Source organism: Mesoplodon mirus (genome assembly GCF_964341445.2).
Source record: "Mesoplodon mirus genome assembly, chromosome: 6".
Lineage (NCBI taxonomy): Eukaryota > Metazoa > Chordata > Mammalia > Artiodactyla > Ziphiidae > Mesoplodon > Mesoplodon mirus.
The window spans coordinates 77,937,873-77,951,309 of record NC_138982.1 but is presented as its reverse complement, the minus strand read 5'-3'; the positions used below and the strand labels follow the sequence as shown (position 1 = coordinate 77,951,309).

At 39.5% G+C, this 13,437-nt stretch overlaps 1 protein-coding gene across 1 annotated transcript in view; it reads right to left on the bottom strand.

Moving 5' to 3' along the window:
* DNAJC13 (DnaJ heat shock protein family (Hsp40) member C13) overlaps positions 1 to 11,404 on the bottom strand; it is a 123,160-nt gene extending 111,756 nt beyond the window's left edge. The window contains exon 1 of the mRNA XM_082624232.1: positions 11,196 to 11,404. The gene's annotated coding sequence lies outside the window, so the exon portion shown is untranslated. The remainder of the gene's footprint in view (positions 1 to 11,195) is intronic.
* Between the last annotated feature and the right edge of the window lie 2,033 nt (positions 11,405 to 13,437).

Genomic DNA, 13,437 nt, shown 5'->3' with positions numbered 1-13,437 from the left:
ACTAAGATACAAGAATGATGATCCCCATTTTATTGACAAGAAAACAGAATTAGAGAAGTTAAACCACTTCTCTAAGGTCACAACAACGGGTAAGTGATTGGGCCAGGCTTTTGAACTCAACCTGCTTAACTCCACATTCTATGTACTTAAGCTTAACTATAATACCTTCCTTCAAATTTAGAAAATCAAAATAAATTCATTCTGACCATGTAATTACAGACTTATCATTGACAGCACATTCCTAGATTAATTCAGAACTAGTTCCAATTATTATCTTCACCTGGAAATATGATTAGGTACTTGCTGGAAACTTTGAAACTCACAATTTCAAGCAGTGAAACAAATTACCATACTTAACACAGGGCAAAAGAAATAAAACAATAAAGATGTTGCCAATGCTGAAATACTCTACCATGTAAAAATAAATATTTTAAATGTTTCCATCTATAGATAAGCTTACATGTTTTTTAAAAAAACAAAGTGTTCAAAACAAATACATGACAACAGAAATCTGCTACCAATATGTGGCTTCAGGATAATTTTTAAAGAGAATTCAACAGAAAAATACTATTCTAACAAACAATGAGCTTTTAAAACAACCAGATTAATGAGATAGGTTGGGACCTACTTCCCAATGGTGTAATATTAACCTCTCCATTTTCAGGTAAATCTATTTTATATGCTCAATTAAACCTCAACCACTTTGCGATAAAGTCATTTCATCTAATGAAGGTAATTGGCGTGGAAACTGCATTAACTCTTTCAGACCATGAGGATATTTCTAGACACACAGATAACTCACTAGTGGATAATGGTAATGCACAGATATCAGAAAAATGCAGAAAAAATAAGAATATTCTGTGCTTGACTATATATCATTTAAAGTGAGAGTTGGAACAACTTGAAGAGAACCATTGGAAAATGAGTAAAAGCAAGTCTAGGGGTCCCCCAAGTGCTGTGGTCAAGTGATAATTCAATCTGGGAAGACCCACTTGGAATACCTCCCTGTAGCACAGATAACTAGAGGTGCTAAAGCACACACTAAACATTAACTAATGATGAGCACAAGAAGCTAGTGTTAGTAAGATACAGCTGAAGTACTTTTAATAAGCTATCACCAAGATAAAAATGGTGAGTTTTAAAAATATTACTTATGGTCAAAGACAGACTAGTGATAACTTCCATTTACTGGCTGCATGACCTTGAACAAAAGTTTCCTATCTTCTCAGAATCATAGTTTATCTATAAAATAGGGATGACAGTACCTGTATCAAAGGGCCATGGTGAGGACTAAGTGAGATGACTTGAATAAAGGAGTTAGTGTGATGTCTGGATCAGAATAAGCACTCAAAAATATACTTAATATTTTTGTTAGCCATCATAATAATTATTAGTATTATTAGTATTAAATATACTACCCCAGATATGCAATAGTTCTTTGGAGCATTATTATTTCATTTTCAAGATTACCTACAGGCCCCTGTACTTTTTAAGGCATTATGGAGGGAAAGTCGTTATTAAATTACTTGATCCTAAGTCTTTTATCTATTAACTTCAGCCCTTGTACTATTCAATGTATATCACCAACATGTGTCACATAGAATTTCTACCTTCAAAAACAGTGTTCTATTGATTTAATCAGTATTCATAGTTTTTAATGTGCTCAGTCAAAAATAACTATACCAATATATCATATTTCTTAAACTGGATGGAGTACATCAGGGTATTATCATTATTATTATTTTATTCTTTACAATTTCTTTCCTAAAGTTTTTAAAAAGAAAAAATATAAAAGCCAAGATAACCATGATAGATGACATTTAAAAAAATCATCTTAACTATAAGCTTCTCTTTATTTCAACTTTATTCCTACAAAATACTATTATTTTGCAGGTCAATCTTATTTACTACATTTAAAATATATCGCACTTAGGCATTTGGAATTTCAGCTCTTAGAAATGCTTCTTTACCTGAAACCAACCTCATGTTTTAAAATTTATGTTTGATGCCTATAAGTTACAGCTTATGAAACTGTTGGAAAAAAAGTTTCCATAAAACTCCATAAAAATAATTTAATCCCCATTCAATTACCTCCTCTGTATAGTTCTTAAATAAGCTCTAAAAGTGGTTCTAGAACTGTTGCTTATAGGCAAAAACTCATAAGCAACCATATTCCCATTAATAGTGATGAAAAATCTGCAGAATTTCTAGCATCAAGCATAATAGCATAAGCCATTTGTAGGCATATTCGATAAAAAATGACAAATTGTCCAGCTAAAAAAGTGCAAAAATTGTTGGATGAGATCTTGGTAGCAGCTGTATCATCAGCATTTGCCACCCTGCCAGTCGCTAAGGTGCTAGTCAAATTAGCAAGAATTTATCTGTTCAAACTAATTACCGCTTAAATTTCATCTCCTTCCCTGCAGGACTGTCCCACTTCAAATTCTCAAAGACCTTTTTGATGAGAAAAACTCAAGTTTACGTGCCCTTTGTAACTAAATCACATTGAAAGTATCTCTAACTTTTTTTTAGTTTTATTTATTTTAGGCTGCGTTAGGTCTTCATTGCTGCACAGGGGCTTTTCTCTAGTTGCGGCAAGCGGAGGCTACTCTTCCTTGTGGTGTGCAGGCTCCTCACTGCGGTGGCTTCTCTTGTTGCAGAGCACGGGCTCTAGGCGTGCAGGCTCAGTAGTTGCAGCACGCGGGCTCTAGGGCATGCAGGCTTCAGTAGTTGTGACTCGCGGCCTCTAGAGTGCAGGCTCAGTAGTTGTGGCACACGGGCTTAGCTGCTCCGCGGCATGTGGGATCTACCCAGACCAGGGATCGAACCCATGTCCCCTGCATTGGCAGGCAGATTCTTAACCACTGCGCCACCAGGGAAGTCCCTGTAACTCTGCTTCACTTAAACTCTAAAGCTGGCTTTACTTATTCTTATTCTATATCCTAATATTACACCACCAACAGAGTTTTTCTGCAACTTCTCAGTTTGTTCTTTTGAGAGAACTGTACTAAGGGTTAAAAAGTCAAATTCAAGTTAACAGGCATTTTGGCTAGATTCACCTTTTTCAATGAGCTCCCTTCCTTCATGCTTTCAAACAACACTTAACGTTCTCACATTCTTTATTACTGGCAGCAAAACTGACAATCCATTTAGGATCATTTATGGATAAAATGAGAACAATCTTTTGGACGGTATGATTTTGACCAAAAATTGCAGGATTTGAGAGTCCAATGAGAGAAGACTACATCAAAATGACACTAAGAACAAAAAGCAGAATGAAGGGACTCAACTCCACAAGCACCCAAGCAGATTACGGCCAGGCTATAAGCAAAAGAATTTGCACACATAGCAAAATTAAGTCTATGATGTGCATGGCTTGTGTTAAGTAAAAACTCAAACAGAGCACTTATTTAGCCAGGGATGAATGAGTATGCTCAGAAAAATAATACAACAGTGAATGAATGAAGGAATTGGCTTTAATCAAGGCTACTTGCCTTCAAAGCATACATTTTGCATGACCAACTGGAAATGATTTTTCCACAAATATGACAACTTCCAGAGAGCAGATAAGATACTAACTTTCCGGCTTGAGTCTATAAAATGAAAGAATGAACTCTTTCATCATTAACTCTGCTCTCAAATAATGAATTAAAAACATGAGGTTGTCTTGAAATACATAAAAAAATAAGGTGAATAGAAAGATAGATAAGATGTGATAAATCAAGTATAGCAAGATATTAATGTGAAAATCTTAGAGGTGAATATATGGGTGCCTAATGTAAATTTCTTTCAACTTGGCTATAGGTGAAAACTTTTAAATTGGGGGAAAACTACATTTGCCTTTATTTTCTGACCAAACTCTCCTACAAAAGAAACACTGTTTTTCTGCTACATTGTAAAACTACACCTGAAAATATGGTAGACATTCACATGATAGAAACTAATTTATGAACTTAATACTTCCTCATACATCTATATCCTACTGAAAATGCAGGGGGAAGGAGAACGATTGCTAAGGCAAAGGCTAATCCTTAGTAATGACGGAAGAGAGAATCCCTTATTACTGGCTTCTTAAAGACCTAGTTTTATTTGTAACTGGATTCAAAACCTAAGTGAATTATATCACTAGGTTAGTTCAGTTTCAAATAAAAGGTAAAAAATATAAATGGTTAACAGAACATTAATTTTTACCCACATTAAAAAACTACAACTAGACTGTCTTAGAATGTGCTGTGTATGAAAGAAAACTGATATGAACCGTAACCCTCTTTTTTAATTTTTAATTTTCATGTTTTAATATATAACTCAAGTATAGGCAAAAGTATTTCCTTCTAAATAAACAACAAATCAGTAATGTGTAATGTGTATGACACCCACCAGACAGGGATCTTTAAACAACTACAAAATAGATCACAAAGTAAGGTTTTAGTACACCCTATCTTAGCTTTCTTAACTTGCTGAAGAACCCGATAACTCCAGAAATAAATGTGGTAAGAAAGCCAGTGGTAACACCAAATTTCAGCTGACAATCACATCTCCAAATAATTGCCCAGAAGTTACAATATTGAAACCTCTGAATTGTCTGCCACATTAAAATAAACTTTCAAATACTTCTGCCACCATAGGGCAAAATAATCTAAGATCCCCTCATTCTCTTTAAAAAAAATCCATTCCTCTCCAATTAGAAACTGAATATATATTCATGAAATAAAAGGGCAACAGAGGGGTTTCCCTGGTGGCGCAGTGGTTGAGAGTCCGCCTGCCGATGCAGGGGACACAGGTTCGTGCCCCGGTCTGGGAAGATCCCACATGCCGCGGAGTGGCTGGGCCCGTGAGCCATGGCTGCTGAGCCTGCGCGTCCGGAGCCTGTGCCCTGCAACGCGTCAGGCCACAACAGTGAGAGGCCTGCGTACCGCAAAAAAAAAAAAAGGGCAAGAGAAATTCAAAAGCAACCCCTAAATCTGATGAAACACTTAGTATGATCTCAATGTGGGGAGAAGCAAGCATACATATCATAGCAGTTAATTTTGCTGGCCTTTTCTCTTCAATGTAAATCAGATATTGAAAAAGATACCTATCTCTTCATATTTTAGATTCAATCTGAGGAAATAATTCTTATTTCTCACAAAATAGACCTCTATCTGTTGTAAAAAAAAAAAAATTAATGTTTTTGCCAGGAAAGATGCATGGTTATGAATCTTCCCTTTCCAAAACTTAAAAATGCCTTAAAATATTCACCTGGAGAAAAACAAAAAACCAACTAAGAAATGTGTTCACTTAAGCAATTCTGTGAACTCAGTGGTACTGATCACTTACACATTTTTAGTTTGCACACATTCTTAAAACTTTCTAGACACACTTTCTATTTCATTTTATCTTTGAAGCTAACTTGGTTTATGCAAGAACAAAATGTACTAGTTCAATAAACTGTTCTTCAGCTCACCAACAGGCACTTAATAATCTTGCTCTAATATGCTAAATAGACCCTAATGGTAAAAAATGCCACGTTTTAACTTGTTTTTCTTAACAATATAGTAAACGCATAATGGGGGACTAAATTTCCTAAGCATATAACAAATATAACTTGAAGAAAGTTTTACAGTAAGCATCTTAATACCCAAACCCTGTGCTCTTTATACTAGTAAAAGACAAAGAGTGGGGCTTCCCTGGTGGCGTGGTGGTTGGGAGTCCGCCTGCCGATGCAGGGGACATGGGTTCGTGCCCCGGTCCAGGAGGATCCCACATGCCGCAGAGCAGCTGGGCCCGTGAGCCATGGCCGCTGAGCCTGTGCGTCTGGAGCCTGTGCTCCACAACGGGAGAGGCCACAACAGTGGGAGGCCCGCGTACCGCAAAAAAAAAAAAAAAAGACAAAGAGTTTAAGTGGCTGCAGTTTCCCTTTCTTTCACCCAATACAAAATAGCAACACGTAGGCTTCTAGTTTGGCTCTTTCCGAAAAATCCCTATTATTCCTAACTCTGCCATAGTGCTTCACAGTTTACAGAACACTCCCAAATCTACCAGTTATCTTAAAAAAAAAAAAAAAAGGAAAATTCTACTTTTAAAATTAAACCCAGTCCTATTAGTTTGGGGAGAGAAATGGCATATCTACTCTAAGATTTGATAAACATCCAAAATACATTCTGTACAAGTCTGAGGGAGAGAGAAACCCCACAGCATTAGTAAAAGAATTTAAATTTTAATATAATTAGTATAGAATTTATTTCACATTAGAGAAAGTCTCCTACAATCATAACCTTATCAATCCTTCCATTATGTTTTGCAACTATACTTGGCAAAATCAGAACATTAAAATAATTTAGATTGCTTTAGGGATTTTGTTTTCAATTTGTTCATCAAAAGGTCAAATTCTTATTGATCAGCTGCAAAAAAGATATTACCAATGGGCATGTGCTAAATATGTGAACACTGCTTAAGCAGTGTGGCCTACTTCTAAGGGCAACTTAAGTTCTGAAACTATAAACACCCTACTGATTTCAGACTTTATTTTAGAGATCACTCTTCCTCTTAAGTAGTCCATAAAAGTACAAGTAAAACTCAAATATGTAGGCTGCTGAATAAACTTAAGAGCATCTTAAAAGAACTACCAGCAAATTATGCTCGGTTTTATCGACTGAACCATACTTAAATGTAACTTTGCACAGGTAACTGTGTCTTAAGTTTGCAAAAATGATCACAACCATGTTGGTTTAAGTTACTTGCTACAAAGATATCCCCTAAATCAGTGATTCTCAAAGGAGTTCCCAGAACTAAGAATCACACCATATGACAAGAGACGCTACCGACTGTCATGTGCTAAGCATGTGTGAACACTGCTGAAGCAGAAAAACGTGCTGAAAACACTGATTAAAACTCTGAATTAAAGTAATGGTTGTGGGGGTGGAGGTGGGGTGGAAACGCTGATCCTTGAGACACTATGATTAGAAACACTACTAGGATTTAGTGGATGGGGCTAGATTACCCTTAATGTATAAGACAGTCCCATAGATTGAAGAATTGTCCTCAAGTGACTTTCAAATATCCAAGTGGTCATTCACATAGATAAAAGCCTATTTATAATTAACCCCAGAATTTAGTTTTATGTTAAAATACAAATCACAAAGTATGTTTTGCAGTTTAATATGCACATAATTTTCCAGGAATGAATATATCATATAAACTGAGAAATTATACTTTGAATTCTCATGGCTTTTCAGAGTATCTATATTTTGTCTTCATTTTTTATATAAGAAATATAAAAAAAAGAAGACAAAATATAGATACTATTTTTTCTTTCAGTACTTTAAAGTTGTCACTCAGCTGTCTTCTTGCTTGCATGGTTTCTCCGCTGTTAACTCTTACCTTTGTTCCTCTGTAATGCTTCTCTTTGGCTACTCTCAAGAGTTTCTTTGTCCTTTGTTTACATCAGCTTGAATTTGCTATGTCTAGGTGTGTTTTGTGTGGGTTTTTTAAGGGGCAGGTATTTATCCTGCTTGGTGTTCTCTAAGCTTCTTGCACCTGTGGTTTAATGTCTGATATTAATTTGGGGAAATTTTCTATTATTTCCTCAAATATTTCAATATTTCTTCTGCTCTGTTCTCTTCTGAGATTCCAACTACGCATATATTTATAATAAATGTTTGATATTATCCCCAAGATCTTGCTCTTTTTTTGAACTCTTTTTTGTGTTTCAGTTGGATAATTTCTGACATCTACAAGTTCACTGATTCTTTCCCTGGTTGTGTCAAATCTATGTGATGAGCCCAAAGGCATTCTGCAGCTCTTTACTATGTAATGAAACTTCTAACATTTCCTTTTGATTCTTTCTTATAGTTTCTGTCTCTCAGCTGAAATTACGCACCTGATCTTGTACGTTGTCCACTTTTCGTTCATACCTTTAACATATTAATTATAGTCATTTTAAATTCCTTACCAGATAGTAGCATTTGTATTAATCAAAGAGTATTTCTGATGATTACTCTTTCTCTTGGGAATTTTTTTTGCCTTTTGTATGACTTGTAATTTTTTGTTGAAAGCTGGACATATATAAGACAGTAGAGATAGAGGTAAATAATTTTTGTGACAGGAAATGGGCACACCTTTTCTTTGCTAGGTCTTTAGTGCTGGGTGTTAGGAGTTGGGCTGGGTTTATGATTTTGCTGTTGCTACAGTTATCCTCAGTGTACCACAGCCTTCGAATATCTAAAGAATAGCTTGTGCTTATGGTGGGGGGTGGTTTACTAAAGCAATGTCTATTTGATTCTTTGCCCTGAGCCTCTTTGCATAATCTTGTTCTTTACCTTGCAGTATTTTGCAGTTGCTTATTATTCACAGCTTCTTAGCTTGATGGCAATGAGTTGGGGGTACAGTCTCTGTTGTTCTGATTAAGGTTTACTCTTAGACATACACTGTGTCTCTGGATCACAGGGGTGTGATCTTCCTGTTTCCCCAGGCTGCAGTTTTGGGCTCAGTGCCCCTCCCCCAAGAGAAGATTCTTTTCCCCTACTTTTGTCTTCCCCCAGCTCAATGAATGCTCACCAACAGGGCCTGCTAGCAGAGATGCCCTTCCCTTCGCAGATTAAGGCTTTTGTTCCATAGAAGAGACAGAGGGGAAGACTCAAAGAGCACAGTTTTCTTGCCCCTCCAGAAAGTTCTGCTGCTCTTCTCCTCCTTTAGGTCAGCACCACAGCAGACACTCCCCAGATCTCAACCCAGTCTTTTCTAGGAGTACCCAGTGAGGTTTGTAGGTAAAGAGATTGGAAGAAGGTGCACCCAGGCTTCCTCTTCTTGTCAGCTATGCTAGCTGAACGCTTCTTAACAGTGTCCAGCTGTGTCTACTGAAGGTGAATGTGAGTTCATACATACTCTTTCCTTAAACTCTGGGCCAGTGGTTTGCTCTGTGGCCTCAGCTTTTTAATAGGTTTCAAAAAAAAAAAAAAGTCATGAATTTGAAGTTAGTCCAATTCTTTTTTGTTCTAACAGTGGAAGCAAAGCTGCTTTTTGTCCCAGGGCCAAAGCCAGAAAGTGGTTATATTATTTATAAACTACTATTTCAGGATAGTAAAGGGGCTGTTACTAATTATTTGAAATAAAAAGTTGGCCTTTACTGGGTTTGATAAAGTTGAGATACACTGACTTAAAGGATCTCTTTCAAAACAACTCCCCTTTAACCACTAATAAGTATTACAGTTAACATTTAGGCGTAAAACTACAGTATTAGTAGCAACAAAATTTTTGCTAGTTTATCTGCTTAGCCTTGCTTCTATTTTACCAATTTTAAGTATTTCAATCGGAGAAAAAGGGGAAAGGTATGTGCGAAGCAAACCTCAAATTCACCTGTGTAAATAGAACTGGTTGAGGAATGGAGCCAAATTAGTTAAAACATTTTATTTTACCCGGAATTTAACAGCTACCAAGAACCTGACTCCACTACCAACCTTTTTACAAATTCAGTAATATAGCCAGTATTGTTTCGGTCCACCTAAGCAACCAGCTTCCATTTATTTGTGGATAAAGTTAATTCTTACAAATAAGAATTTATGCTTTCCATAATTCCATAACTTTCCCTCTCATACCATTCATATATTTTAGACTATTTACTACTGCCACTTTAGAAAAACAGGAATATCCATTACCTCCCAGAGGAATACAAATTGTGGTATTTTCCATGAACTGGACTACAGCTTTACATTCCTATCTCTTAACCTTCTGACTCCTCTTTTCCTCCCTTAATATGTTCTACTTCCTGTTTTCAAACAAGGAGTATAATGTAATATTTCTAAACAAGGATGGACTTATGTTCCACTGTGATATTAATCGCAAAAGCCAAGTTTGAGATATAGCTGCTTAAACTGTTTCATATTACATTTAAAATGTTAACACGATCTTATGTTATATGCTAAATTAAGTCAAACAATAAAGCACTTTCTAAAGAATAGTGAAATCAAGTCTTTTGGGGATACCCAATTACTGACAAATAATTTTCTAGGTTTCCTTTTTTTTTTTTTTTTTAAAGGCAAGTTCTGTTTCATATTCCCATAAACTCACAGAGTACTGGTAACATAACTACAAAACCTGACGACCGTGAGTAATTTCCTTAAACTCTGCAGACAGTACTTCCAAACCTAGAAATCTACCAAGTCCATCAAGCAAGAAAGAAAACACAGTAAGACAATCCTCGGGACAGGTCCTGAAGAAATATTCTGAAATTTAACTTTTTACCCAAGACACTATATTCCAAGACGCTCAAAATAACCCTACAGTAGAAAGTCCTTCACAGTGAGGCAACAGCATCAGGTAGAGGCCCTGACAGAAATCAAGGTCGGGTCAAAGGGAAAAGCAGAGAGGGGAACTGAGAAATCATTACTTCAGGAAACCATCGCCACATCTGGGGAAGATATCTCATTTTCTCCCCTAAGCAAATGATAAAGGTAACAATCTCAAGACAAGAGTGGTTAACTTAACATCCTACAGTAAGGAGACAATTTAAGGGAATACACTCTTCGTAAGTGCACTAAGTCAAATCCGCGTTTCACAGCCTCTTCACTGAGCGTCTAAGTCCTATTTCATCCACTCCAAAGGCCGCATTCAGAGGCAAAATCACAGCAGGTCCCTGTGAATAAGCTACCTTGCAAAAAGGAGAAGCTGTGGACGAAAACTTCATTTTGGATAAACGAGGGACTGGAGAAGAAACCACGCGGGTGCTCCCCAGTTCCTAACAAAACGAAACAAAGCTAAGCAAATAAAGTCTATGCAGGGCGTGGGAGGAAGGAGGGTCGCCCTCCCAAGGAAACAAGAGTTCCCGGCCTCCAGCGGGAAGAGTGCTCAGACTAGGAAGCTGGAAGGGAATCCCGAGGGCGGAGCCCAGAGAGGAATAAGGGTTGTGTGGGGTAAGGATGTGCAGAGTGGAGTGGGGGGCCGTGGTGGGTAGAAAACGAGAAAACGAGGCGAAAAGAGGGGTGGGGCTGAACAAGGCAGGGCCCTGGGCGACTGTCACTCAGAACCGCGGGGGGCGGGCGGGGTAGGAGGACAAGAACCAGACCAGCAGTCTGGGGGGAGGGTAATCTGCTTTCCTTAACTGAAGGAAGTTGCGGCCCAGACACCACCCCTCCTTCTCCACGCTGTTGGTCCCCCAAGTCCCCGCGGCGTGGCGAGGGGGTAAAGCAGAGCTCCAGAGTCCGGTGCCCGTAGTGATTTACCTTCGCGGGAGGCTGAAGAGGCTCCAGCCCGAGCTCCTCCCGCCGCCGGCTCAACGTCCAGAGTGGGATGAGGCGCCCTCCGGCCTCCTCCCCCTCGCCACTTCCCCTTTCCCCCGCGGGGGCCCTGTAGCTCCGCTCCCGCGGGGTCCTGATGCCGCGGCGGCGCTGCCTCCCCACCCACTCCGCCTCCTCCCTCTGCCTCTCAGAAGCTCGCTCTGGAGGCCGCCATCTTCGCACAGGCTTTGAACGACCGCATTCCAATACGCCTGCGTCGCCCCCGCCCAGGCTGTCACAAGACCCGGTCAGCTGATTTCAATTCTTCCGCTTTCTGCTCCGCCCTCTCGCATCCAGCCTTCCGCGTCTTATTCGCCCACTTTCAGTGAAATTCCGCGTTCCGCCCGGTACTCCGCTGGCTGGTCCGCCCGCCCTCCTCCCTCAGTGCAGTTAGACATGTGCAGGATGTCGAGGCCGGCAGTGGCATTTGGAGTCCATGCGTCGCGGGAAGGGAACCTGCCTCTCAGCGTGTGGCTGAGTCCCGCCAGTGGTCGTCACGCGGCACGGGTTTTGCACTCCTAATCCCCTGAGGTCTTGTTTTAAAGCATTTACCTAGTCTTGACTTCAAGTGCCATGGAGTATCCTCGCGGCAGTCTATACCCGGTTTGGTGGATCGCGAGCAGGCAGTTTCACTTGCTGTTTACACTCCCAGAAGACAGCTGAAAAGGGTTTAAATATCGGTTGGTTTGGGAAGTCACGGAGACCAAAGCTTCGGAAATACCGACAGCCTTTTGCTGGTGGGAGTGCCAGAATAGTAGTACTGATAACTCCCTTTTATTGCTGATCACGTGTCAAGGGTTTACTTAGTTAATCCTCAACTCTGTGAAGTAGGAACTATCTTTGTTTTGCAGATAAATTGAGGCCCCTCTCCACAGCAGCGGACCCAAGCAATCTCACTCTAGGACCTGTACCTTCGATGCTATCTCCCTGAACGTATATGGAAGCTGGGGGAGGGGAATCAGGTTAGAGAAAAGAGGTGATAGTATGTGTTACCTGTGGGTAAGGGTTTAGTTAAGTTCAGTCTCCACTCTCAGACCTGAAATCTAAAGACCACAGTTCAAAAATAATTTGAAGTTAGTCCAGTTCTTTTTTTGTTTTAACAGTGCAAACATTAAAATTCTGCTGCAAACTTCAAAACATGGGTGGTGTAGGTGGCTGGCATGAATTCATTTTTTTAATGAGGGTTAAAGGTCTCTGGTAAGAGGTTTAATCCTCAGTAGAGCAATCCTGAAATAGTATAATATTTTCTTTGGCGGTCCTTTCACTGGTTGGCTCGTTTTTAGAGATGGCAATTGCAGGATGAAAAATGTAGACAATGGCTGTTACAGATTTTGTTTCCTGACTGTTTTGACCCTTTGCCCTACCTTGAGGTAGAAAAAGACTGCATTTATCCTTACAGTAGACTTTCCTGTATTCCATCAGTAAGATAAGGTACATCTAAGGGGTGGCACCAGGAATAGCTGGGTGTGGGAATACTGTTTCGGAACCAAAGTTGGACCCGCTGGCTTCCGTGCACAGTAAAGCCAATGTACTGACACCAGGTTGTGGGGAAGGAAAGTGCAGTGTTTATTGTAGGTGTCAAATAAGGAGTGCAGGCCCCTAATGCTCAAAAGACCTGAACTCCCCTGTGGCTTTCAGGGAAAGGTTTTTAAAGGCAGGGTGAGGGAGAGGGTTTCGGAGTGTGTGATCAGCTCAGGGACATTCTTCTGATTGTTTGGTGGTGAGGTAATCAGGAGTCAACATCATCAACCTCCTGGTTCCAATCCATCTGGGGTCTGCATGCTTGTAGGCAGTGTAAGTTAACCTCTTCCACCTGGTGGGGGTTTCAGTATCTGCAAAACAGCTTAAAGGATATGGCTCAGAATATTATCTATAGCCCTTGAGAAGGAATTAAAGGTCCCTGACTGTGTTTAATGGCTAAACTATTATTATTTTGTCTTGGTTGACCATTTTCCTTTGTTTCTGCAGCTTCTCACTTCTTTGATTAAATTTATTATTTGAAACTGTGGGAAGGCCTAGGAGGCTAAAGTTTTTTTTTCACAAACAAGAGGGAGGCAGAGGAATTGAGGGGGCAGGGAATCTGTCCCAGGAAGGCCCCATAGGGTACTGCTTGGTTACAACAGGACCTGAAATACAGTGTAAAGGGAGGAGAAGGAAAAAGAAATAGGAGGTCTGAGTTAAGGGGCCT